This window comes from Cryptotermes secundus, unplaced genomic scaffold, assembly GCF_002891405.2.
Source record: "Cryptotermes secundus unplaced genomic scaffold, Csec_1.0 scaffold179, whole genome shotgun sequence".
Lineage (NCBI taxonomy): Eukaryota > Metazoa > Arthropoda > Insecta > Blattodea > Kalotermitidae > Cryptotermes > Cryptotermes secundus.
In genome coordinates this window covers 817,762-845,641 of record NW_019724586.1, presented here as the reverse complement: position 1 = coordinate 845,641, position 27,880 = coordinate 817,762, and the positions used below count along the sequence as shown (strand labels likewise).

At 43.4% G+C, this 27,880-nt stretch overlaps 1 protein-coding gene across 4 annotated transcripts in view; it reads right to left on the bottom strand.

The window, feature by feature from the left end:
- Positions 1-27,880, bottom strand: part of LOC111862305 (tyrosine-protein phosphatase 99A) — a gene marked incomplete at its 5' end in the record, with an annotated part of 708,382 nt that overhangs the window by 41,685 nt on the left and 638,817 nt on the right.

Sequence of the window (27,880 nt, the reverse complement as noted above, 5' to 3'; positions counted from 1 at the left end):
CGCCGCCGCCGCCACCACCACCATCACCACCACTTTGTTAAATAAACCAGGAGATAAATATCTGCATATCTAAAACAGTTCTGGATTCTTGGGTCTGAAATCTGAACAGCATAACATGCACAGAGGTACTAACTACATAGAAACTGTCTCGAGGAACGGGGGAAAGCTGCAGTATAATGCATCATAATTTATTTTCTTCAGTCACCCCAATTAAATCGTGAAAGGGAAGCGAGTTCCTGTACATGACAAGAGTAATCACGAAAAGGAATACATAACTGTTTTTGTTGTAAGGCAAACTTTGACACAAAACACAAGCGCACGTATGCACGCACATANCCGCCCCCGCAAGGGGGGGGGGGGTACACTCCCAAACCACACACCCTTCTCCCCCAGACATATTCATCGGCACGCGCGCCTGAATACTGGAAAACAGGGGTTAGCAAAATCACACAGGTGTACAACAAAGGTGTCCAATTCCTCAATTACTGTTTCTCACGTATGTCTGTGTACATGGGAGGATACTCCTGTTTGTGATGCAACATTCATCCTGCAATGGAATATGAAGACGTCTCCTTAAGCACAGTACTACACAGTGTCTTCTGATGGACTGTATTTTGGGGCGACTAATCAGCTTTGGCGATGTGCAAGTCACGTAGCAGAACGAATGTTAAATCAGGGATGAATCACAATTATCCAGTCAGCATAGTACCTTGCAATAGGTTATGACCACTCTTTTTTTTCCACGTCGTTTCCAATTCATCACTGATCGATCACCCTACCATTCGATTATATATAGTTTGAGCTACTGACGGCGTCGTCAAACAGTCCATAAATATCTTATGTCCACATGCGTGTATATTACCGTGTTAAATGCAACTTATGATCTACTGACCCTTCTACCTCATTATATGTTTCGGCCGTATATGGACATCATCAGGCGTTGTCTATCTTGCCAAAATTGTTGCACTGTATGTCAAAGTTATACGTGTACATTGCGTTTGATTGCGTTATTTCCTGATTAAAATGAATTACGCTTAGAATTAAAATTTAAATCAATTAACATCTTAATGTTATTTCCATTGTGGTCGTCGTCCATTAATTTAAAATGATATTTGCTTGTGAGTATTTCTCATTGTAGGATTCGCACCGAAATCCATTTGCGGCGTATTAACAGTGCAACAATTTTAGCAAGATAGGCAGCACCGAAACATGTAGTGAACTAGAAGGGTGATCAGATAAGTTGCATTTAACACGTTACTATGCATATACAAAACATACATTAATGCAACAGGATGCTTAAATACAATATTAAGTAAAGATAAAGCTGTCCCCGTGCTCAACGAATTAAGCACTACGCTATAAAGGCGTATGGGGGAGTGGATGCATAGATCCACATTTTCTTGACCTCGGCACTAGATGGAGGTGAGCGGTCGGCTTCACCCCCAGGAAAAAGCCCCCGGTACCCACTGTATAGGAAGTTGGGCCACAGTCGGTCTGGACGATTTGGAGAAGAGAATATTCTTGGTCCAACCGGATCTTGAACTCCGACCCCTTTGTCGTCCAGCCCGTAGCCAGTCGCTATACCGACTACGCTACCCCGGCAATACAATATTAGACCATAAATAAATATCCAGAAATATTTAAATAACTGTACTAAGGCAGGATCCACCTTCATGATGCTCTCTGTTATGACATGCTGCTTAAGTTCAACAATCCTGCTCATTACTTCGTTCTCGTACACCTCCAATCAATAGCAGGCTCGCAGTCGCTCGTACTCTTACCTCGGAGCGAGAGACTGACAGCCATACAAAACAACAGGTACAGAACTACATTTCTATAAACTGGCATCTTCTGCTTTTTATACAGGGCGGGGAAGATATAAAATATAAACTTATTTGCAGAAAGCTTTCCAGATTTTCATCTAATCTTAATTTCATTAGGTACAACATCCAGATGCCGGTCACAGTAGCAGCGCGGTCTAAGGCATGAACTGTCTTCGCTCGCTCGGACGCTCAATCTCAGTCTCAATTAAGGCATGGATGTTTGGTGTGTGTATGGGCTTATTCTGTGTTTGTGTTGTCCTGTGCTTACGTAGAGGCCTTGAGACGAGCTGATCACTCGTCCAAGGAGTCCTACGGTCTGTGAAAATGATTACGAAACTAAATAAGAGGCCAGGGCCCTAAATGGGCTGGAAGAGCCATTAAAAAAAAAACAGATTCGTTACTCACAATATCGTTGCGAATTACATGAACTCTACCACAATTTCCAGCGAAAAAGTTCTGTTACGATTTATTTTCTATCTCTCTCTTGGGTTCACACAAAACCGGAATTTTCTGCGTCACTGGAAGTCTAAGAGTCTCGTTTTCGAGTGCTGTTCCGTTAGTTAAGCGCTGTGAGGACAGTAACACATCCCTAGCCTAGAGGAAAAAAAGCCAACTTGGCTGTGATTAACTTGTAAGCACCACGTCAACGAGGAAGAGTGGAGGTAAGACTCCACTCATACATACTTTCTCACGATATGTAGATGAGTTCACGATCTGACCACTTTACTTTTCCGGTATACGCTGGATGTGAGGTTGGATGGGTTTCAGAAATGGTCTGACATGCTAACATAGAGTACAATCCGTGCCCTGTCAGAACTCAGTCTCGCTATTCAAGGCGGCAGCAAGTCACTGTTAGGGCCGTAACTAGGAAACGGGGGTTCGATTCCTGGTAGGGACAGAGATTTTTACCTTTTCCAGAGTCATAACCTGCTGCAGCCGAAGCGTGAAGGTAATCACTCACCTCCATCTACTGCCGAGCTTACGAATACGTAAGCTATACCTGCACTCCTCCATACACTTTCATGACACGGTGCATAAATAGGCACGGAGACTACGAGTACTTTAGCTTTACACGTCATGGCGCTACAATTGATGACAGGTCGGTCCAATTTCATAACCGATTTGTATCGTGGGTGCTCTAAGAAGTTAGTAAAGTTATCCCTGTAACAGGCCGTGGAAGCCCATAGGGTTGTGGGACGTCGAGATAGAAAATGGTGGCCGAGTTCATCATCCTGCGGAAGTTGTTACAGATCGCAGCCGATAACAAGACTGCTCAAGACAAAGGGTGTGTTACATCACTTGTCAGCCAGTCATCAGAGCGTGGAGAAGAAAATCACGAAGTATGGTGTAATGACGTCACTCATTGGGACTTCTACACCCGCTCCACACAGAATAAGGAACTGTGTTTTAGATGTCACAGCAGGATATCAAAATTAGGCTGTACTGAGAAAGAACTTGGTATGTAGCGTCCAACAAACTGAATTACCCACCAGAGAGATCGAGTCACTTCTTACTGACTTGACTGTACAGGATTTTCTTGAACATACGGCAGATATTCAGCCGATCAATATATTCAGAGTTTTTTGTGCATCCTAGACGTTCACTCACCACGTTCACAATTCTGGACACTATACTGGAGCCACGTTCACAACCAGATAGTTCACACCTACATATCCTACTTCTCTAAGGCTCATTTTAATATTATCCTATCATCTCCAAGGTCTTCCAACTGATATCTTCCTTTGAAGTAGATATGCCTCGTTTCTGCCATGCAAATCGCCTACTCCGTATCCCAGCATCTTCATCTAATCGCCTTAACAGCATTATGTCTCCGGTTCCTCGTTATTTAACCCTTCTTACTTCCAGACAACCTCACCACCTTGTTCTCCAACACCTTGGATCCCTTCTATATAGGACCCTTCCGTTAAGAGTGGACCGGCGCATTTACACGTAGCGTACATATTCTAACCCTCATTGGTTTTTATGAAACACCGGGTAAAGTTGTACCTAAACTTAATTAAGTATCACGCCATGAAGACTACGGGAGTGAAGGTACAGATCCACCATTCTTGACCTCGGTATTAGACGGAGATGAGCGGTCAGTTTCATGTCCCGACCGCTTGACCGGGAAACAACCCCGTTACCCACTGGTTAGGACGCTGGGTGGGCCTCAGAGCCGGTCTAGAAGCTGTGGAGTGGAGACAAATCTCTTTCCTCTGCCGAGAATTGAACCCCAGCCGTCCTGCTCCTAGCTATACCGAATGAGCTATCCCATCTCACATGATAATTTCACCATAGGTTTTGGCGGAAATAAAATCACGAAGCTGTAAGAACACAGAGGATGGGAGCTGATAGAAACGATTACAATTACAAATTCATGAATTAAACATATGTGGATTGTGACACGCTAAAAGATACTGCAACAGGAAGATCTCTGTTTTCTGCAGTAGTTGCAACTTTCACACGATTCCCTCACGGACTCAAGGTACAATGCAGATGGGATCTCGAGGCAAATAACGATACAACTCCTTCTGTTCTTGGTTTACTCACACAGCGTTGCGTGGCCCCTGATGTGAGGTTTCTAATGTGTGAAGACTTCACTGTGCTTAATGAATATACGTTCCCAGCATCCACTAAGGTGTAGAAGCTACATAGAAATAGGAGTTAGGATCATAAGAAATACAATTTAACAGTACTAGTAGCTGTAAGTAACATAGACTGAGGGTGTTTGAGAACAGGGTGTTGAGGAGAATATTTGAACCGAAGAGGTTGAGAGATCTACGTAATGAGGAGCTTCATATCTTATACTCTTCTCCAAGTATAATTAGAATGATCAAGTCAAGAAGGATGAGGTGGACAGGTAATGTAGCACGAATGGGGGAGAAGAGGAATACATATAGGATATTGGTGGGAAAGCCAGAAGGAAAGAGACCACTGGGAAGACAAAGGCGTAGGTAGGTGGGCAATATTCGTGCAATATTCCCCCATTCGTGCTACTGGCCCCGCCCACCTCATCCTCCTTGACTTGATCATTCTAATTATACTTGGAGAAGAGTACAAGTTACGAAGCTCCTCATTATGCAGTTTTCTCCAACCTCCAGTCACTACAACTCTTAATGCAGACTATAATCCAGAAATCAAAATCCAAACTCCTTCGCACGACGCCTTAGGGGGCGGCCCTTATACCAGTTGCCTTTGGTAACAGACGTAACTACAGAGGGCTTCATCTTTCCGACAGAAATCTTTTTTTGTACTACGAGGGGGAGGAGCCGTCTGCGCCTTTCCAGTTAAAAGCATCGCCAACTCGTGTCGACCGACTCTATACAACAAACAGCCATTCAAGTTTAACAAAGCTTCCTTTCAATGCATTGTTCTCAACACATCGACCGGGAGATCTCTTCTCAGTACTATCTATTAGTGCAGTGGACAGGGACATAGCAACATGGCAAACTCCGTTATATTAATACGAATTAACTTTGCGGAATAGAAGCAACGCGAGACACTGTACGTGACGCATTTCTAATAGCACTGCCACGACTTCCGTTAAGTGAAGGTTGTTGCAAACAAAACCCCATCTCGGGATTAAAGTGTATCGTGTGCCAGTGTCTCAGCAAGTGTTTAAAACAAACGCTTTGGCTCTCCTTGCTATGTTATTCACACTGGTTTCTAGCTCCGCTTACTCTTGGACCTAGACGATAGACATGTTCCTCCGAAACGTCAGTTGACTTTCAACGGACTATATGGCGTTATATCGCAAACGACAGAACTGTTCAAACAGTTACGTGGATGGGTGGAATTGCATACTGAGGGCGCTCTGAATTTTTACCAAAACCGACTTTGTATTAGACACTACAAGCATATGGCATCATCATCATCATCATCATCATGTATATAATGACAATAATATATGGATAAATTGGACCATTTTTAACAAAATGTATTTTCCTAACTGATGTTATTAAAATTTTTCCATAATTTAATTATATAATGCGTAAGTTTCCTTTGTTTACGCTATTAACTTTATTTTTGTCACTAACATAGTGCTATTTATCGTTTTGCTTCTCCCTTATACTTCATTTTCTGTACTAGTGAATTTTATTATTTTTTTTTCAGAGCTTTCCTGTAACTAGCCTTACTGCTTGTTGATTCTCCTCGGTCGGGCTACGGGCAGGACGGCAGTGTTCGATTCCCAGCAAAAGCACGAGGTGTTTCTCTACTTCATAGCGTCCAGACCGGCTGTAGGGCCAGTCTCTCCTCCTAGCCAACGGGTATCACGGGATCTTTCCCGGGGTTAAAGTGGCCTAGATATACCTTCACTACCCCACGTCTTCACGGCAGTGCTTAACTAATTAAGCACAGGGACAACTTTACCTTTTACGTCTTTAAGTAACTCGAAAACGAATGAAGAAAAAAAAAACACGAAAACAGTGCTGTGTTCAAATGTTTGAGTTTATCGTTATGATACAGAAGTCAGGTACTAATCTGTATTTGTACACGCAGTCTGTTACAGCTAGAACTCTGGGCCTGCGCAGAAACTTCCGTTCACACTTCGATGGTCGCGGGTAGACCAGCTCTTAGCATCTGAGATGGCTAAAAGTAGAGAAGTAAAGATGTCCATGTGCTTAATTACTTAAGAACCACACCACGAAGACGTGTGGGGGACCTCAGCACTAGATGGTTAGTACAAGAAACATGGCCAGAGCCCTTCTTCCCTTGCACTCCACTTTGGCAGTCTTATCCCTGCAATTCACAAAACAGACACTTCTACCTAAAACAAATAAGCTGTAAGTAAGAAATAGACTTTATGAGTTACTTAAGGTAATACTTTGTTTTATTAGAAAGTTCACAGATCTTGACTAAAATCTAATCCTGGCCCTTCAGCCCATGGCCAGGTACTCTACTGACTCGGACAGCACTGCACGTATAAAATGGCGATTAAAATCAAGCCTGAGGATCGTACTAGGTTGCAGTAATATCGCTATCTGACGGAAAACAGAAAACCTCGTGGTCTGGCCATTTCCGATACTGCCAATACTTTAAATTCAACTAAAGAGAAAGCTTCACAATAGGAGTATGTTAGTATTGCTAATGGATTTATCGGTGTTACCAGAACTTGAAATATGTCTCTCTTTCACTCGTACATTTCCGTTCCGTGCCGTTATAGTACATACCGTGCCGTGGACTCACCTTTGACCTCTGTGAGCCACTTAAAATTGTATCGGCGATTCAATTGCAAGATCACTGGCCAGTCATCGTGGGAGGTGGAGAAAATGAGTACATGTTTGAAAGATATAGATGTAAATCGTCAGTGGTTTGGTGCATTTGTTTTTTAAAAGTACCTAAAACTGACTGGAAGTAAAGGCAAACAGGTAAAGCTGTCCCTGTGCTTAATTATCACGACATACGACGTATGGCGGAGTGGAGGCATAGCTCCATTATTCTTGATAACAGCATTAGAGGTCGACCGATTCTTCTCCGGAATTTAAATTCTTGATAGTATTCAAAACTTATTTTTACTATCTGTTGAAATGCGAACAAAATCTCCTTTATTTCCTTGCTGAGGTTATCACGCATTGGTTGAGATTCGAAAATGGCCAGATTCGAGTGTCCTGCCACAAGAAAAAACCCAACAACAACTGTTTTATGCACTTCTACAAAACTGCTTAATAAGAGAGGATCTTGTAGCGGAATCTGCATGAGTTTCAGACAAAACTGATATTCGCCGAAAAATAAAGACTGAAAGTTATAATTTAGCACACTTCACTGGCGGAGTTTTATATTTCAAAATGTCGACCGTTTCTTCTCCGGAATTTAAATTCTTGATAGACTTCAATACTTACTTTCACTATCTTTAGTAGGTTTAAGTCTGCTGAAAAGCAACCAAAATCTCCTTTATTTACTTGCTAAGACGACTAGATTGGCTATGGAAACTTTGTAAATTTTACGAAATTTACAAGTGACCTTTAAGAGTTCATTTTTTTCGAAAACATGGGCGTGTCATCTTTAAGTAACAGTTTTACAAAACTGACACTATATAAGAAATCTAAATTACATCTGTAAAGTCCTGACATTTTACTTTACAACCTAACATAAAAATTTTTACGTTTCTCTTTGAATCCAGTTAGAAACTTCACAACCCAATGTTGCTTGAGGGATGATGTCATATTGTGAATGTAATAGATTTAAAACAGGGCTACACAAGGTGTGTCCCAAAAGTCATGAAATATATATATATTTTTTAAATTTATTGATGATATCGGTACAAAGTGTTAATATTCTTCAAAGTACTGTCCATGAGCATCTACACATTTTTTCCACCGACTCTCCCTTGCCCGGTACGCCCCCTCAAAGGCCTCGACGGGAACCTCTTTTAAAGCTGTTGTCACGGCCGCTTGGATAGCCCCTATGCTTTCAAAACGGCGTCCTTTGAGTGCAGTCTTGATCCTCTGGAACAAAAAGAAGTCGGCTAGAGCTAGGTCGGGACGGTAGGGTGGCTGCGGCAGCTCGTCCGTCAACAATTTGGGGACCAGCTTGGCGCACACCTTTCGCATGTTCAATTCATCCATAACGATTCGATGCACAATGGTTTTTGGAATGTTCAGAGTGTCGGCTAACAACCGGACAGTCATTCGATGGTCAGTATTCAACAAATCACACACACGAGTCACATTTTCATCGGTTTGGCTTGCTGATGGCCGTCCAGAGCGGGGGTCATCTTCCACTCCTTCCTGGCAGGCCTTAAACTTCTTCACCCACCTTGTAACTTGCACATATGATAGAGCAGACCCCCGTAGGCTTGCTTAAGCAGTTCGTGAATTTCGGCAGCTTTTTTGTTGAGCTTTGTGCAGAACTTGACCACCCAATGTTGTTCGAAAGTATCCGCCATCGCGCGCCGTGACGTGGTCACAAAACGCAGGTGCACTAAATCAGCGATACTGACGCCTCCGATGCTCGAGCAGACTGACCTTGGGGCGCGCTGTGATGCTAAAGGCCTCCCCCCCACCCAACCGGTTCCAGGGCGCTCCGACCAGTAGGAGCGCGGGAAAGAAATATATTTCATGACTTTTGGGACACACCTTGTATGTGAAAATATAGCGTTCTCGCTCAACATAACTGCAAGGAACACGTAAGAGAAAATAAGACACTCTCTTCATTTTGCCACCGACGCTTTAATTGCTTATAAATGACGCCAGAAAAGTTTATGTGGTGCTGAAGGGAGTGGAGAACTATCACAGTTCGTTTCAGGGGAACCTGAAAATGTTCCCATACGTTTAGAGAGTTGGAAATCAGCCCAGTGCTTTTACGATTTCCCCAAGGCTATGCAAAGTAATCTCTCCTCCGTGTACTTTAATAATTTATGTCGCATAAACGTTAACTCTTATGGACGCCAGTGCCACCAAAAGAAACATCTCCTGCTGTCTCCTTCAAAGCTAAGCTGACGTTTCCACGGGCCGCAGGAGAGAGTGACGCCTGCTTCTTGTTTGGCTTATTCTTAGACCCTGAAGACGAGGTCAATATGTTCCTCCGAAACGTCGGTTCACTTTTACTAGACTATACGATATTAAATTCCAGAATAAATAACTCTTTAACGTTACATTTCCTTTGTGAAACAACGATATAAACAGCATAGCCGCATAAAACCACATGAATTTTAAAATAAATTAAATATTCATGTGAACCTTTAATAAACAACGGAATAAAAAACAAGGAGACTTCAAATTTTGCCTAGGTGGTGATGATTGTGGTGGTTATTATGCAGGGCGAACTACTTAACATCAACTCCTTTATTATCCGTAAGCTAAAAGGTAAAGTTGTCCCTATACTAAATTAAGCACCACGTAATGACGACGTATGGGGGAGTGCAGACATACCTCCACAGCTGACACGGCTCTGCACACATTATCATCCTTAGTGGGGTGACACTTAGTCCACTTGGTACTGCGGCCACTACTGGCCTATTGTACTATCCACTGATGACAGATGAGGGTGATTGTGGAACAACTGGTGGACTGAAGACGGGCAGTGGAAACAGCAGTACTCTTAGAAAACCTGCCCCAGTGCCACAAATCCCACATGACCAGACCCGGACCAGAAGCCGGGCCGCCTCGGTGGGAAGCCAGCGACTAACCACTTCAGCTATGGCGCGGCCTAACTGCATACGTACACAGCGTTGAATGGTAAGACAAATGAACGATGAACTGGGCAGGGTATTGAACCAAGAGGTTGTGGCTTGTCATGACATCCGCTCAACGGACCGAGGAAAGTCAGAATAGCCGGTCCTGGCCGGAGATATGATCTCGAAACCTCCAGAACACAAAGTAGGATTATCATCACTGGACTGCGAAGTTGAATCCTTTCTATTTGTTTTTGTTTTCGTGGCCTAACATGGTAACGAGATCTACCCTGTGACCTGAAACCTAACAAGGCACATCTTATCAGCAGCAGTGTAACACAGACCATTTATCATACATGCCTTAATGCTTATTTAATATTAACGACAAATATTTGGCCCCATACATAGAAAAGTTTACAGGGTATGCGACTGGCCGACTGCAACGCTTGCAAGTCTCATTTCAGGCTTTTCAACGAGAATACTTAGTACAGAATGTTACTAAACTCTGTTTGGGATCCACCCAAACTCCTGTCCAATGGGAAACGAGAGCTCTTTCCCCAAGAGCAAAGCGGCCGGGGGACGTCAAGCTGACCACTCACCTCCAGCTACTGCCGAGGTCAAGAAAATGTGGATCTATACATCCATTCAACTACAGTGCTTCATTTTACCTTACTAAACTGCTAACAGCACGACGGACAAACCCAACCTGATAAACGGCCCTTAAAAGTTTCGTCTCGATAAAAGAATGCCTAATAATCCACGTTGATATATCGGAAAAACTACAGCCGGATCTTTCATTTATAGGTAAAGGTAAACCTAACCCTGCAACAGGCCGTCGAGGCTCCCAAATTTTCTAGACATCGGCCCACAGATGGCGGTCAGGTCAGCCTTGCGCGCCGGCCATTTTTTATCCCCCAGAAAGACGCGGTTGCATAGTTAGTTAAGGAACAGGCCGCGCCATAGCTCAAGCGGTTAGTCGCTGGCTTCCCACCGCGGCGGCCCGAGTTCGAGCCAGGGTCTGATCAAGTGGGATTTGTGGTGGACAAAGTGGCGCTGGGGCAGGTTTTCTCCGAGTACTCCGGTTTCCCTTGCCAATCTTAATTCCACCAACTTTTCTATCCCCATAATCACCCGGGGCAGGTACAATAGGCCAAAGAGTGGCCGACGTGCCGAGTGGACCCACTATGCGAATAAAAAAATATAGTTAAGGCACTATGCTACAAGCCGGAAGGTCCCGGGATCGAATTCCGATTGCGGATTTTTTTTTCTATTTACTTAATCCTTCCAGCCGCATTATGGCCCTGGGGTCGACTCAGCCTCTAACAGAAATGGGCAACAGGAATTTTCCTGAGGGTAAGGCGCGGCCGGCGCGTAAGGCTAACATTACCGCCACCTGTGAGCCGACTGTCTAGAGAAAATGTGGGAGCCCCGTCGTTTCACAACCCTATGGGCCATTTATATGTAATTTTAATATTATCCAAACAAGAAGCCTTAGAAAAAAATCAGGACTCCTAATTTCCTTACAATTCTTCGATTTATATGACGAGCCCAGCAACATCTACAAATTCGATACATACAACATCGTTTTCCGTTTCTGTACATAATTTTCACCGGTACAAATTCCGATTATTTTCTAATATGGCCTCAAGGTCCCTTCACGTGTCCTTTTTTTCCCCCTTGGTCTGTGACTTAACGATGCTGCCAGGATCTAGGATATATATGATATCGATAATAGGACGATTAATGAATACGTAGCAGAATGAAAACTGGAAGAGGAAAACGAAGTAAACGAAGAAAATCTGCACCAGTGCCGCTCTATACACCACATATGCCAGATGACCGGACCTGGGATCGAATTCGGACCGCCGTGGTGGTAAGACCCATGTTTACGCTGGTATTTTTTTAACACGCAACGAAAACATTCCCGTCAGACGAATATGTAGTGTGGGTTATGGTCATCGTGATACAAAAATTCACACGCTGAGCTCGATATACATGTGCGTGTGCGCGCGCAACGCCTGTTTTTTATCGCCATCTTGCGTCACGTTTGGTATTCATATTGATATTGTTAGTAAGACGGGAAATCCGCTTTTGCACAAGCACGCGGGGAAACCAAGCACACTTTCGGGTGCTTGTTTACACAAGGTATTCTAGGACAGTGGAGCTTTTATACTGTGGCTTAGTGCTCACACCTCGCTGTCGAGTGCCTTTACAGAGGTAACAAATTTTACATCCTCAGTAAAAGTAGAAATACCCCAAACAAGCGACTGACTTAATACGATTGGTGATTAACTCATTGTGCGACTGCCTTACCAACTAACCAACTAACTAACCAACCAACCAACAAACCAGACGATGTTAGTCAAATAAAAAATATTCCTGGTTTTACTTATTAAGAATGCTTGTTACTGTGTACATAAAATTCCAGTGTAGTTAGTTAGTTAGTTAGTTATTGGAGAGGGTGGGTTTCCCCATGCACTTAGACCTGTAGTGGTCCACTGTGCTTCCCTCTGTGATTTCTACCAGTCTCTATATCCTACCGGTACTGGTGCTTACCATCAGTCCCGCCCAGCCAGCGAGACCGGCTCTACTAGCTGAGAGGTATCTATAATGCTTCCCCCATCTACCGGAGGTATTAGTGACTGCTGTTGGGCGGGAAACGTCCGCAATTTGGCTCAGTGACCTCCTTTGGAGATATGAGGTTCTTTTACGTGCNAAAAGGAAAAGGGGGGGGGGGGGCGAAATCGACCGTGGCCAGATCGAGCCGCTAACCCATAATGTGAGTGGGACGCAAAGAACAACCATATAGTACATCTTTATCTACCGATTTCTGCATCTCGAACCTCGACAATTCTTTCACTCTCTACCACTGGGTCAACTACTTCGGTGTCGGAAGTAAGATTTCGGTGTACGTGGACTTCATAGTGTATGAAGCCGAATCGGTTATTTGCAAAAGGGAACAAGATGAAATGATTAAGAGTCGGACACGATCACGTGACCAACTTATTTCGTTATTTAACATTTTCAGTAGCTCGACTCTGCAGCGTCAACCCATATGGAGGTGGGGTCGAATACCTCCACTGTGACACTGCGAGTCGTACGAGGCGACGAAAAGGGAAGAAGTCTCAAATCTGAGACAGTAAAATATGGTTACGAGTCCCAAGGGACTCGGACCCGAGAAAGACTGTGCTGGCAAGGCCCAGCAGCATGTACAAATAACAGACCCGGCTTCTCGTCAGAGAGGACGCCCCACAAAAAACAAGACCGTAACTGTCAAATAGTAATAAATAGAGTAGAACTTGGTTATAACGTCATCAAAGGGACCTAAAAATAGTGTCGTTATAAACGAATGTCGTTGTAACCGAAATGGGCACTTCCACAGTAGCCTTATGTTAGTCACGTAAAAATCTACCAAAAACCGAGTTAAAATGTTGCATTTTTTAGTGAAATACGTAGTTAAGTACAGACTAACGTAACATTAACGTGGAATTGCCCAAATGTGTAATATCAAAGACATATTACAGCGCTTTTCACTGACAATACACACAATATTTCACGAATCACTTTAACTTTCTCTTCAATGCTTAAAACTTTCCTTTTCATTGCCATGTTTTCGCTACTGCACTTCTCTGGGTTTAGGCAGGAACACTATAGGGTAAGTAGACAATGTGAGGTCCTGTTAGACGAGATTCTAGGAAAGGAATGCAGTTAACAACCTGCCGCGTCCTCTTGCACTATTCACGCAGTCCCACCCCACACCCTTGTTTTCGCATAAAACCCACGCTCCTCTTGCAGCCCGCGGTCGTATTCTTCCAGGACAGTCACGTCAGCAAGTAGAGAAAGTGAGGGTGGGCAGACACATCGAACTTTCCCACGATATCAGAGAAATTCAGGAATGAAAATGACGTTACATACGAGGTTGATGCATTTGTGCATGTCGTACTTAGCAAGGTATAAAAACAGTTGCTATATGAGGAATTAGTTCGTACCATTGAATATTTGACGCAACAGACAAGGTGTCGCAGAAACCGATGTTGCTATAACCAAGTTTTACTGTATCTGCTCATGAGCCCCAGATGGGGTTCGACACTAACACTTACAGACTGACCGACCGACCGTCAGTCGCAATGTGACTTTGACTTGATTGGGAGTTCAACTGAGTTCAGTGTTCAGCTGCTGGGGTACAGAAAAGTTGTCGGGTTGTCGGTAGGAGGCAGCCACGGGAAGTTAGTAGTTGAATAAGAATTAGAAGTCAGCGTGTGTAGATTTGGTGTGTGATTAGTAGATTTAGCCACAATGAGACTCCTTTAATTCCGTTACCAGGATACGACTAGTGCAGACTGAGAATCCTAGTGCGTATGTAACGGTGAACTGTAAACAGTGTATATCAGCGATAGCGCTGTATTGTTCGTTAAGTGTAAGTTGATTATATAATGCGTCAATAAATCCAATCATGCAGTCCAGAACCCGTTATTATTAGTCACGGAATCCCACACACGTGACATTATGCTTTGTTTCTTCCATGAAGTGTATAAGATGACCGTATAATGGGAATAACGACTCTGTGTGTCCGTATTTCTATCTCTGAAAGTGATGAACGTATTTTTACGAAATTATGTATAAGGCAAAATACTCGAGTTCTCAGATGTATCGTATTTTCTTGTGTATCGGTCAGTCATAACCTTTATTTTAAATGACGGCTAAATTTAACTTTATAAAACTTAAAAAAGGCTTACCGATAAAAGATTATTAACGCAGTCCAGTGTGATTGATAAATGTTTTTTTAATCTTTCATTATTTACATGTTTCGGTTGGAGCGACCATCTTCAGAAGAACATGCGGAAACTACTATTACAATGTCATTGGTCATTATCAATACATACAGACTAGTGTGCCTAACCAGGATTAACAAAGTCAAAAGGTTCATCGAATTCAAAATTGGTACGTTACGTGAACTGTTCGACTTCGTTAAGGTCTAAAAAACTTTTACTTGAAATATTTCTCAATATAGAACTATTTTTTACTCAGTACAGTGCATTTTTTATCCATGGGTTATTTAACGACGCTTCTTTCGTCTCGATACTATTCAGAGTCAGGCATCTGTATTGTGATTTGCTTTATACGGTATAAGAAATAATAATGTACTGATTTATCAGGAATGGCTTCCGAGCAACGAACAATTTAAATCTGTTAGGCGATATGTAATCATAGAGGAATGGCGTTCACTGATCACGCATCTGATTTTTATCATTAAGGCCAATGAATGCCGTAATGTCATAATTAATAACTATGGTAACATTACGTTCATCAGTTATGTCACAGTTACACAGGCGACCAACAGAAAATGGGAGGCCCCGCGAGGAGTGCAGGTCAAAAGGGCGAATTAGTTCCACGCTGCAAAGAAAACTTTGAATTCAGCGACAAGGTTAGAGAATTTAATGATGTGCTTACCAGCCCCACGTTCAGACTAAAATGACGTCAGAAGTGGCTCAGCGCGACAGATCAACTGCAACTGGACTGGCAGCTTTTGAGAACCTCCACAAAGGTGCAAGCACCAGCAATAGCAGTTAAGGTTACAACAACGTGCTGCCCTCTTCCTGGGTTTAACGCACATCAAATTGCAGGATTACAAACAATATTTTCTGTTATTCCCGTGACTACGTTCCATTTCATAAAAGCACATTAATAAGGACGTGGGGGGCACGCTTCGCTTAAAATAAAAGATAAGACAAGGTCAGCATGTAAAACGACGGGTTCAGCAATTCTTCTGTTGTTGCATGTACTCGTTGCTGCGATGACGTTTTTACCGAGCCCTTGCCTAGGAACGATAGGGGGATCTTTTACCAAGCTGTTGCGTAGCAACGACAGGAGGTACACATATGGACACACAGAATGATGATGAGGAGGTATTTATGAAGCATGATGTTGAGATGGGCTCAGGTGCCATGATATACATAAAGATTGGGTCAGGCAATCAAAAGTTATTTGGGGGAGACACACACAACATGGACGGGGGAGACACACACAACATGAACAGCGCAGAAGCCTACTTTATGAAAGTAGGTTAAAATGCAAAGACAAAAACTTTAGAAATACAACAGACACTCCGAGGTTCTGTAGTAGTAGTAGTAGTAGTGGTAGTAGTAGTAGTAGTAGTAGTAGTAGTAGAGAATATAATAAAGAGGGGAGAGAGATATAAACAAGAATGAAAGTACGGGGGGGGGGGGGAAAGAGAGAGAAGAAAGTAAGAAATATATACGTAATGCGCAGGCGCAGAAAACGATTCTCATTGCATTTACTGTATTAAGGCAGCGGCCTCCGTAGTCTAGAGGTAACGTTCCCACCTCATGCCTCGTAGTACGCGGGTTCAAATACCCGGCGGAGGTCGTCGAATTTTAAGGGCGGAAAAATTCAGGGAACAAGTCCTGCGGGAGGGACTTTAAGCCGTGGGTCCCGTGTCGTAGCTTTACGGCACGTAAAAGAACCTCATATCTCCAGAGGAGGTCACTGAGCCAAATTGACGGACGTTTCCCGCCCAACAGCAGTCCCTAATACCTTTGGTAGATGGGGGAAGCATTATAGATACCTCTCACCTAGTAGAGCCGGTCTCGCTGGCTGGGCGGGACTGATGGTAAGCACCAGTACCGGTAGGATATAGAGACTGGTAGAAATCATAGAGGGAAGCACAATGGACCAATACAGGTCTCAGTGCATGGAAACCCACCCTCTCCAATAACTAACTAACTACTGTATTAAGGCACAAGCGTACTGCAACTTTTTTCATTTTCGAGCTGACACAGGTAACTCGAGGTAGGCGATAATTACAAGAAGTTCTCGTTATCTTCTTCAGTCGCTCCACACGAATGGAATCTGAAGTAACGCCTGTAACTCACAGTCGGGCTTTAACCATTCGAATCGCCGATGGGACTAGTTATCTTGTCATAACGCTTTCCGCGATTTCCTTCAAGAAACATCACTAATTACCATGCCAGGCTACGACTGCTTGTTTACTATATCACTCTCAGTCCACCATTCGCAACATTCTCCTGTACTTGTGATAGTGAATTAGGAAGGCCGCGGGTATTATCCCGGGATGTGGAAACACCGAAATCCTCAGTCCAGACAGCCAGTATTTCGGTCGCTATTCGAATTCGGTCTTTCTTGGATAAGAGTCCTACCAGGTTACCGTCACACCACCCTCTTCTGAGTCAGGCCCCTCTTAAAAGTAAAAGAACTAAGTAGAGGTATCCCTGCAACAGACCGTGGAGGCCCATAGGGTTGTGAGACGTCGAGGCTCCCACATTTTCTAGACGATCGGTTCACAGATGGCGGTGAGGTTGTCAGTCTTATGCGCTGGCTCCCTTTACCCTCACGAATATTCCTGGTACTCATTTCTGTTAGAGGCTGAGTCGACCCCAGGGCCATACTGTGGCTGGAATGAGTAGGTAAATTGAAAAAAAAATCCACCTCATCGGGATTCGATCACGCGACCTTCCGGCTTGTAGCATAGTGCCTCAACCAACTACGCTACGCGTGCCCCTCAGGCCCCTCTTATGAAACTTAAAACTTTTAAGGGTCCATGTGTCGATTCTTCGCTTTCGGTTGCATATGTTCATGTTTAGATCTCTTTCAACGGAAAGCTCTCTCTCTCTCTCTTCAACCTTGAAAAGCAAGGAGCATGGCCGTGGCCTTATTACATGTAGTATTCGCGAAAGTAAATTTTTCGATTGAAAAGTTCTCAAGAAACATGGCCCCTAAAACTTTAACCCTAAGTCTTTCTCATAAGTTCGCCCGATCAAAGACAACGGACGGACAGGCAGCTAGAACGAAAGAAACATGAGTTTCCTTTTGTGGCGACGAAACGGTGCGCCTTCTGTCACTAGAACAGGAAAAGGTTTCATTTCAGTTCAGATATACAAGAAAGAGGGGGGAGGGGGGGGAGAGGAACAGTGAACCTGGGGCTTTAAAGGAATACATTTGTATGTAATTTCCGGTCGGTCATCCACAAAACTGCTGGAAGTTTCCAGCTGGCTAGCGTAACCACCTGGATACCTGCGAGTAACAAGTGAATGTTCTTAACTCCACCTGCACACGGCCGCGACGGAAAAAAAGCCAGCAGAACAGCAACCAATGGAGGATGGCGTGCGTCATACTTCCGGGCAACAAGCAAGGAGAGACTGTCCGACGCAGCAGAGGCAAAACACAACACAGCACGGGTCGAAGATAGCGACAATCTTCCATGCCAATTACACCGTCCTTCGTTTGCCTAGATGACGCAACGCCCAGACACTGGGCTAGCCCTCGTCTCACGTGTTAAGAACCCGACAAAAGAATAACTGTTTGTCGAACTACGACCAATCAAGAGACTGAGTGAGAAACTCTTTTTTGATTTCTTCTACGTGCTGCCACACGAACTGTTCAGCATTTACGGGCACGTGCACATTCGCAACAACTCTTTGAGAGTTATTCTTCAAATCATAATTCTCTTCGTTTAGAAATTTCTTGTGTAATATACATGCAAAACTTTTACATATTTACATTTTAGGACGGGGTACCAAGTGGCAAGAGTCACTGATAGGACAATAAGATTAAAAATTGGTATGAAAGAGAACAATATTTAAGGAAAATTAAAAAAAAAACAGCAAAACATAAATGCAGCAAACAGGTTCTACTACTAAATAATTCGTAGCAAGCCGATGAGAATGTAAAAAATGGCTGACAGAGATCTCACCAGTATTACCACAGTTTATGGACATATCATTGTTAAATGAGCAGAAACAAACGTTAATTGAAAATACCGAAGGTCACACTGCTCTTTGTCAAGGACCGCGGATTCGAACCTGGGCTCCGATATCGACTACCCTGAGGGCCATGACTGCTTCCTTTCACATTGAAGACAGTTCGTCGGTCACCCTCATCCTACAATTAGACACTATATAACCACCGCTAGTGGAAAAAAGCGTCGGTAAACGACACAATGATCACCGGATTCAAAATACCCAAATCAAGGATGCAGTATGGTCTTTGAGCATATCACAGTTATTCGGCTTGTTTAAACAATATCTTCTTTCAACGAATTACTAGGTTCATCAGAGCTTCCGCAAAAAGAAGAAGAAGAAAAAAGTTCACAGTACGTTTATCTAAGTTTCATTAACAAGGTTATCCAACCAGAACATGCATTTATATTTTTTTCTCCATATGTGGCATTGTCATTTGTCCTCCTCAACCATGCTAACAATAGGTCACGCGTACAAACTGGTTTTACATTAGAATTTAAAATGGACTTAAATATTGCACCGATCACAGTGCATACGAATGTATGGAGGCGCCATAATGAATTCCACCTTAGCATCTCACAGTCACAGTCTGCAAAAAGACGTGTCGAAGAATGAGAAGACACTTGTAATGAAACACTGGCCTCATTAACCGCTACCATCCTGCGCATGGCATATCGTTTCTGATCTTCGGGGGTCCGAAGGCTGTAGAAGAATGTTTCTCCGAAACGTTGGCACCGATACACCAGACACCGTGGCGACGCAACCCAGAAGACCGCAGTATGAACCTTCACAGCCCAAAAAAGCCTCAAATCGTCGTTATATGAGGCTCTGAGAGCCTCATATCGTCGCTATTTGTTTTTAAACCAAAATTATACATTCTCATGGCAATATACTAACAGAAGAAGGTCCCTTTTTAATAAAACTCGGCATGGAAAGAAGATTTGCCTGAAATATTTTTCGATATAATCAACAGAATATTACCTACGTATATCTTCACTGTCATCACGTTGAAACCACTAATATAACTGCTGAAATTTATATCTGTATAAACTTGTATATTTACACACAATTCCTCGTGACTATCTAACAGCTACTGCAGGACCAAAAATTGTTCGCGCAGTTATTTGAGCCTATGTTAAATTATATCAGGGCAGAACATGTTACGCATTTAAAGTTTGTTTTCGAAACTTACATTTCTGGTGGTTACATTTCATTAATTGCCTACTGAACTCCTATATTCCACAGCTCACAATTTGAAGAACGCCACAGTTATGTGAATGCACTATAAAACAATAAACTTCGCCACTTAAAACTGGAATAAGATCCTTCCGAAAGATAAAATACCTTTCAGTGCTAAAAGGTTAAAAAAAAAAAGGCTGTCCCTGTAACAGGCCGTGAGGGCTAATAGGGTTGTGGGGCGTCGTGGCTCCCACATTTTCTCTAGACAATCGGCTCACAGATGGCGGTAAGGTCAGCACTACGTGCCGGCCGCCCTTTACCCCCAGGAAGATTCGTGGTACTCAACTCTGTTAGAGGCTGAGTCGACCCCAGGGCCATAGTGCGGCTGGAACGATTAGGTCAATTGAAAAAATCCACCTCATCGGAACTCAAACCCGCGACCTTCCTGCTTTTAGCATAGTGCTTCAACCAACTACGTTACCGCGTGTCTCCTACCTTTAAGTGCTGCATGTTGTAATCTGTATTCATAGGACAATAAATCTTTGCATTTGTATCGACATCTGTTGAAGAACATAAGCAGTCCAAGGCCTGGACGGGGAAATTACAATGCAAATGGCAACATCACAACTGACGAAACGGTTAATGACGTTCTACATTGCTTATATCAAAGCGTCGCGGCGGTTCGTTCAGACTTCGTATACGACAGGCCCAGATTCAACTATCGGCCTGGAGTTCAGCTGTTCCGACGTCTTTCTAGTGATTTGCTTCTTTCCTTCTGGGCAGTAACTTAGACTAGGTAAAAAAAAATAAATCCGTGATTTCAGTCTGCAAGCGAACTATAACGACCGAGCGACCGCCGCTTGTCGGCGAAGTTTAGTGCCAACTTTTGCGGATACAGAGTGTTGCGTGGTCAGCAACGGATCCCACCGGCCGTTAATTTCGGTTTTATAGACCGGAGCCGGACATTTCCTTGAAAGAGCTCCCCAGTTATCATCACGAGGCTGAGTGGACCCCGATCCAGACCCACTACTACTCAGAAAATCTGGTAGCGCCGGGAATCGAACCCGGACCTCATCGAACGAACACTATGTCGTGATTTCTATAATCTGGGGCCTCACGAATACTTCTTCTTTGATTCTGGCTTCGCTGATCCTCGAAACTTTCTGTTTTATGTAGAGAAACCAAATGTGATTGCCTTAACAGCAGTTTTAACTATACCAAATTTAATATTGTGCCGTATTTGTTCAAAGCACGAACTGTGGAGGCAGAGAAACAGCCGTTGCTAGGTAATGTCCACACGCAGCAATAGAGGTGTCACGATACGTGACGCGTACAGCTGTTGCTATGTAGCGCCCGCAGCATAAGCGTGTGCGGTGACGGCACGAAACAATAGATGAGGTGTTGCAGACGGTGTTCTCTGTGGCTCCGCTCTGAGGCTATATTACTCGACCGACCGAGTTGAGTTCAGCGAGTAGGTGCAGTGCAGTTGAAGCTCCAAGAGCAACGGAAGCTCAAGATTAGTTATCCGGAAACGTCTAGCGAAAACACTGCAGAAAAATAACTATTGTGGAGAGCTGTTACCAACTATAGACTAGTGAAAGTAGACTGAGATGACTTAGTGTGGAGTGTGTGGAAATCAGGAATAGTGTTGTAGTTATTTGTAGTTATGACCTGTAAGTGGTCAAAAAATGTATTCACTAATCCAAACCCCGTCTATAGTCACTAATACACATGATAATATGAAATGCCGAGAAGGCTTTTCTGGATTAACCAGGGGTTTACTGCTGAACCTTCTTTTTTGCCTGGAATCAGTTTGTCCAGGTGACCACTGTTTCTCTGGATGACTTTCTCGTATTCGGCTGTCCAATTCAGCAAGGGAACTACAGAGTATCATACAGACCAGTTGTAAATCCAGGGAAAGCGCGATACTTTAAAAGTTCCCAAAGATATGCCAAGAATATTGTGACATGTCAAACTGTTATTGGGCAACGGGATATGGAACGAGGTTACGCAACAGTACGGAAAGCGGTGTTTGTCCGTACCATGCCTAGCCGAGTTGAAGATCGCTAGTTGCTACGCAGCGTTGCCCAGCAACGCCTCTGTAAACACGGCGATTACGTAACAGTGAAGCGAGGTGCGCTTTCTGCTGTCCGACAGGGTTTATAAGAGTAACTGGAATGCGTAAGCAGTTCAGTTGAAGTCTAGTAGTCGCCGAGTTCAGTTGTAGCGAGTGAACTGTGAACGTGAAGAAGTTATAAGTTCAGTTGAAGGCTGGCAGTTAGGGGTTGTTCAGTCGTATCGAGTGAATGGAATCGAGACAGCTGTCAGAAGTGTCAGTTGAATTCTAGCAGCCGCCGGAGACAGCTGAAGCCTGGAAGTGACTACAGCAGTAGAATTGGGATACTGAAGTTGTGAATTATGTAAGTGTGGATAAAAGTGTGCAATAAATTCGCTATATCCAAGACCGGCGTGAAGTTATTTGTCGCGTCACACGGTCAACACAAGACAATATTTATCATGTAGGATATGAGGTTCTCACAGCGGTATTTATGAAGAGTTACATCTTCTAGGATATATTGACTCTGCTTGCTTCCTGCTAGTTTCTTACTTGGCCTATTCTTCGGCCCTGATGATGGATGTAATGTTCTCCCCCGAAACGTCGGATGTCTTTAAGCAGACTATACGGCGTTATATCCCAGAAGACAGAACCCTTCAATATTTATCATACTAGATGGCTCCACAAGATGGTTCATTCTGTAATATAATTTCTTCATGCGATCGGCGTGTGCTACTGGACACAAGTGATAGTTATTTCTACAGTGGAGCAACACAAGTTCCAAACTTGGCATGCAAGAATCGACACATGGGAGACATTGGTTTCGATCATGCTGTTGGCCAAGGACTTTCATGAAAAGAGTCAATATTATTACATCATATTAAATTGCCTTCCTGAGGGAAAACGGTAACAGACTTCCTGACTCTTGCGGAACAAATAAATCTTAGTGTATTTTTCTAGAAGATTCCAAGAATTCAAAAAGTTCAGATCGATTTTTTTTTGACACGATCTGATCACTGTCATGATCAGGCAGGTCTGCTTTCGATATTAAATGAGGGTCTCTCAATGAACACGACTGTTCAAGTTATTAGAAATTACTAAAAACCACTATTAAAATACACGGGGTCCACAGAAAACCAGGAGATTAACTGACAAACAAGTCTTCAAGTATGCCGTGTGACAAAATTAGCCAAGCGCAGCAAAAAAAAAAAATCCCTGTAACAGGTGCTTGAGGCCCATAAGGTTGTGTGACGTTGGGCCTCCCACATTTTCCAGACAATCGGCTCACAGATGGCGGTGAAGTTGTTAGACCTATGCGCCGGACGCCGTTTATCTTCAGGAAGATTCCTGGTACTCATTTGTGTTAGAGGCTGAGTCAACCACAGGGCAATAGTGCGGCTGGAAGGGTTAGGTAAATCGAAAAACCCAATGGCCTCATCGGGAATTGAACCCGGGACCTTCTGGCTTGTAGCATATGAACATGCAAGAAGTCACGAGAAGAACGTCACAAAATATGGAAGAAGCAAGAGGCGCACTCCTCCCATTCCGTTGTGCTACAAATCCCAAATGATCTAAGCCGTGTGTTAATGAAATGGGCGATAAGAAATTGTTTTATTGTTCGTAATCTGCGCGAAGAAAACAAATACAGACAGAACAGCTAGAAATCTGTTTGTGGCAGGAATATTGTTTAAGTGTCACGTGTACAAGACATGAGGCAAACGCTCCCGAAATGCGTCACGGCTGGCAGATTTTCAAAACGGGAGCAGTTAAACAATATCAGTTGATTGACAATTATAACTGCGGCAGTCATGGTGGCTGCGGCTCTGTATAGGCGGCGATGGTGGATACAACTACACATTTCAAAATTCAGTGCCGCAGTACTATATATACTACGTTCCATTTCCGGAACTGTGACCTTACACGTCACCAGCATGCGTTCGCAGTGTCATGATCTCTGAAGCTAGGCCCGACAGTCATTAATTGTACGGGTCGGTTAATAAATATGAATGGACAGACTGACGGTTGGGGATGGCTGATGCGTGCGTTACACACGTAACTTGACTTCATTTGGTCACAGCTCGTCACTAGCTGAAATGTAGTCATGCTTTGGTATTAGGAAATTAGGAAAGTCTTAACATCGTTGAACTGTCTCAAGTGAAAACCAGATTAAAGGCAAATCTGTATTATTTTTCCCATAAATTCTCCTCAGTCCGCAGAATAAGGTTGGAAAACAATGCAATACTGCCAGTAACAAATGGAAACTATTCAAGGAATATCTATTATGAAAATAACAAATTTAACATACTCGTCCATTTATTGATTTACGTGTATATTGTCACGTTTTAGGGGTTGTGACTATAGATGGGGTAGGCACTGGCTAGTGGTCTTATCGATAATTTGTGTACACAACTCGGAACTACACTTCACAGTTCTCCGACACAGACTAGTGCCCTCAAGCCTATTGCAGTCTCCATTATCCGTTTCCTGGCAAGGGATTTTAACACAGGAATTATAACAGTCTCAATGTAACCGCAGATTCCAAATATCACTGTACTACAGCAATATAAAGACTTCTCTTCGCTTCTGGATTTTCAGTTCTCAGCTGAACTCTCTCGCTTCCTCCAACATCTGCCAGCTGCCAACTCCGGAACTCCCAATCCAATTCTCTGCTGCAACTGCCAACTACCTAGTTGTCATCTCTTCTCCATCATCTTCGATCGCCTACTCAAGAGACTATCTTCAATTCTTCTCGTTATATATCCTTGGGGAGGACCCAACAGAAAACGTTTCCTAACAATTCTTCTATTCTTACAAATGTGTGTCTACCTGGCCGTTGCATAGAAACGGTAGTTCTTCTATTGTTGCGTGCGTGTTCAATTCCGCAGGAACCTGTTTACCGAGTAGTGCCTAAAAATGAACGTCTACTCTCGCTCCGCTATTCCGGCTTCTTCTTTACTGCTTTTCCTGCTATCTCAGGGAAACTTTTGTTTCACAACTGGGGAAGTATTAAGCCCGACCGTCGACAATTTATAAGGAGAACGATCTTGTGTCTGGTAATGTGGATCACAAGTATCTAAAATTACATTATGTACATTTATTTATTTATTTATTTATAAGTGACTTCGTCCACTCAGCCTCGTGAGGATAATTGAGGAGCTACCTGAATGGAAAAGTAGCGGCTCCGGTCTAGAAAACAGAGATTAACGACCGTGGGGATTCGTTGCGCTGACTACGCGACACCCTCAATCCGCAAAAGTTGGCACTAACTTCGCCGAAGAGGCACGGTCGCTCGGTCGGTATAGTTCGTTTGCGGACTAAAAGTTTGTTTAGTTTCTTCCAAGCCTGTCAGAAAAGTTCAGGCTCCTTATGATTCATTTATATGAGTATATGGTGCTCTCCAGCATACTGCAATCACAATAAAAGTGAATTTAACATAACCTCTTTACCTTGAAACAACCAGTATTTCAATGATGTTTACATCTGACTTGAAGTATTTGATATCACATGCAAAGAAAAGTTCATACTTCAGCCATAAGTAATAGTAACCAATTCTGAAACTGTTATTTCGTCTACTTAAAAACCATTTTTTAAGTACTTAGGTTATTTAAAATGGAATGGTAGGAAACTGCCAATCATGGCTAAGCTGGTAAAAGGGGCTGCCATGGAATATGACGAGAAAAACCTAAGGAAGCTGGCTTTCGGGCCAAGGATCGAATCCCGGATCTCAATAATACGAAGTATATGTCCTAGCAACTTACCTATGATATTCGGGTTATCTTAAGCCCTATGCAATACACGTTTTGTTAACTTGACTAACATGGAGGTGCATGAATAGCTTCTCGTGTTTTGTTTCTTCTTTGTTTTGAACGTAAAGCACTGCAATCAGCTCATCAGCAATCAAGGAGTCCTAATTTATTCGAAGAGGTACATTTCAGACCCAATTCACTAGCAGAACACTGGCCGTAATATTATTCTGTTCAAACGACTTGAGTATCTCCTACCACGTCTAGTTAATTGGTTCGAAAACTTGTTAAGGATGTACGTCATACAATATGTAATGATCCTGGTAATTTATTTGTTATCTATTTTTCTTTAGTTCCCTTTCTGTGTGTCTCTGTTTCTTTCTTTATACCTTTCCGAAAGCATTCGTACGATTACTTAAGGATAAAGATGAAGATTGGGGCACATAAGGGACGGCAATATATTTTCCGGTTGGTCTGTATTCTTCCACAAGTATTTTTTTTTCCTTGGCACTACAGTCCCAGTGGACCTAGACCTACCTCCATGAACTTCGTTCACTTCGGTTTTTCTAGATCTTACACATTCGGTAGGTCTCCTTGGGCGGGTGATCAGCTCGTGGCAAGGCCTCTACCTGTACACAAACACACAAAAACGCACACACACAAACTAAACATCCATGCCCTGAGTGGGATTCGAACTCACGATCCCGGTTTCCAAGCGAGCGAAGACAGTATATGCCTTAGACCGCTCGGCTACCGTGACCGGCCCACAAGTATTTTACCTATACAAAACGTCCCTGATCACGAAGAGCTCTTGACCAGTGCCCCAACGGCAAACAATATTCCATGTTCCCGTCCTCTTGCTGTTCGTAAAGCTGATTACGAAGGAACGTTTCATATACGGTAATTCACAATGGGCATACTGCGTTCATCCAACGCCCTGGAATTCAGTAAAATCCATATTCGAATGTAACAGCATGATTCGCTTGCAATAATGTTATCGAAACATTTTTTATGCGAAAACTTCAATGTGTTATATGATATCCATCGTTTGCATACGGACTATACGGGGAGAGAAAAGCAGATTTACTGAGGCCCACAAAAATTAATTCTTAAATATTTCTTTCAGGTGTGCTATAATTTGAACTTCTCGTGAGGTAAAGTATGTGGAAGCAGATAAAATTTCCTGTTCTCAAGCGTCACACCATGAAGACACATGCGGTGCCTGGAGGCGAAGCGTCACGAATTCTAGACTTGGCTCAAGATGAAAGTGGCCAGTGTCATGCTCCAGACACCAGCACCGACTGAACAAGAGTGAAATGGGTCTAAGAGCCGGTAAGGACGTAGTGACCAGTGAGCTGGACTCTATAAATTATTGATCAAATGGTACCGAGTACACATAGCATCTGTTCACGTTTGTGAAGTTCCTTAATTAAATTATAAGACAAATTATCAATTAAGTCTAGTAAATATAAAATTTGCAGGTCACGGTAGCCGAGCGGTCTAAGGCATGTACTGTCTTCGCTCGCTTGGAAACCGGGATCGTGGGTTCGAATCCCACTCAGGGCACGGGTGTTTAGTTTGTGTGTGTGCGTTTTTCTGTGTTTGTGTACATGTAGAGGCCTTGCGACGAGCTGATCACCCGCCCAAGGAGTCCTACCGAATGTGTAAGATCTAGAAAAACCGACGTGAACGGAGAAGTTCATGGAGATAGGCCTAGGCCCACTGGAGCTGTAGTGCCAAGGATAAAAACATATAAAATGTAAGGCCGCGTCATAGCTCAAGAGGTTAGTCGCTGGTTTCCCACCGCGGCGGCCCGGGTTCGATCCCGGGTCTGGTAAAGTGGGATTTGTGGTGGACAAAGTGGCACTGGGGCAGGTTTTCTCCGAGTACTTCGGTTTCCCCTGCCAATCTTCATTCCACCAACTGCTCCACAATCACCCTCACCTATCATCTGGGGCTGGTACAATAGGCCAGAAATGGCCGCAGTACAAGGGACTTAGTCCCACCCCCTTAGCAATAAAAGAAATATATATAAAATGTCGGAGGTAAGAGGTCTAAAGTTGAAAACTGTTCTGTGGGAAACAGAATTCCACAAAAGCAGAACTGCTGAAAGTAAAAAGTTAATTCCTACGTAGACTGAAAGCGCCTGAAATACCTTTGAAAAATCATAAGCTGAATACAACCGGGTT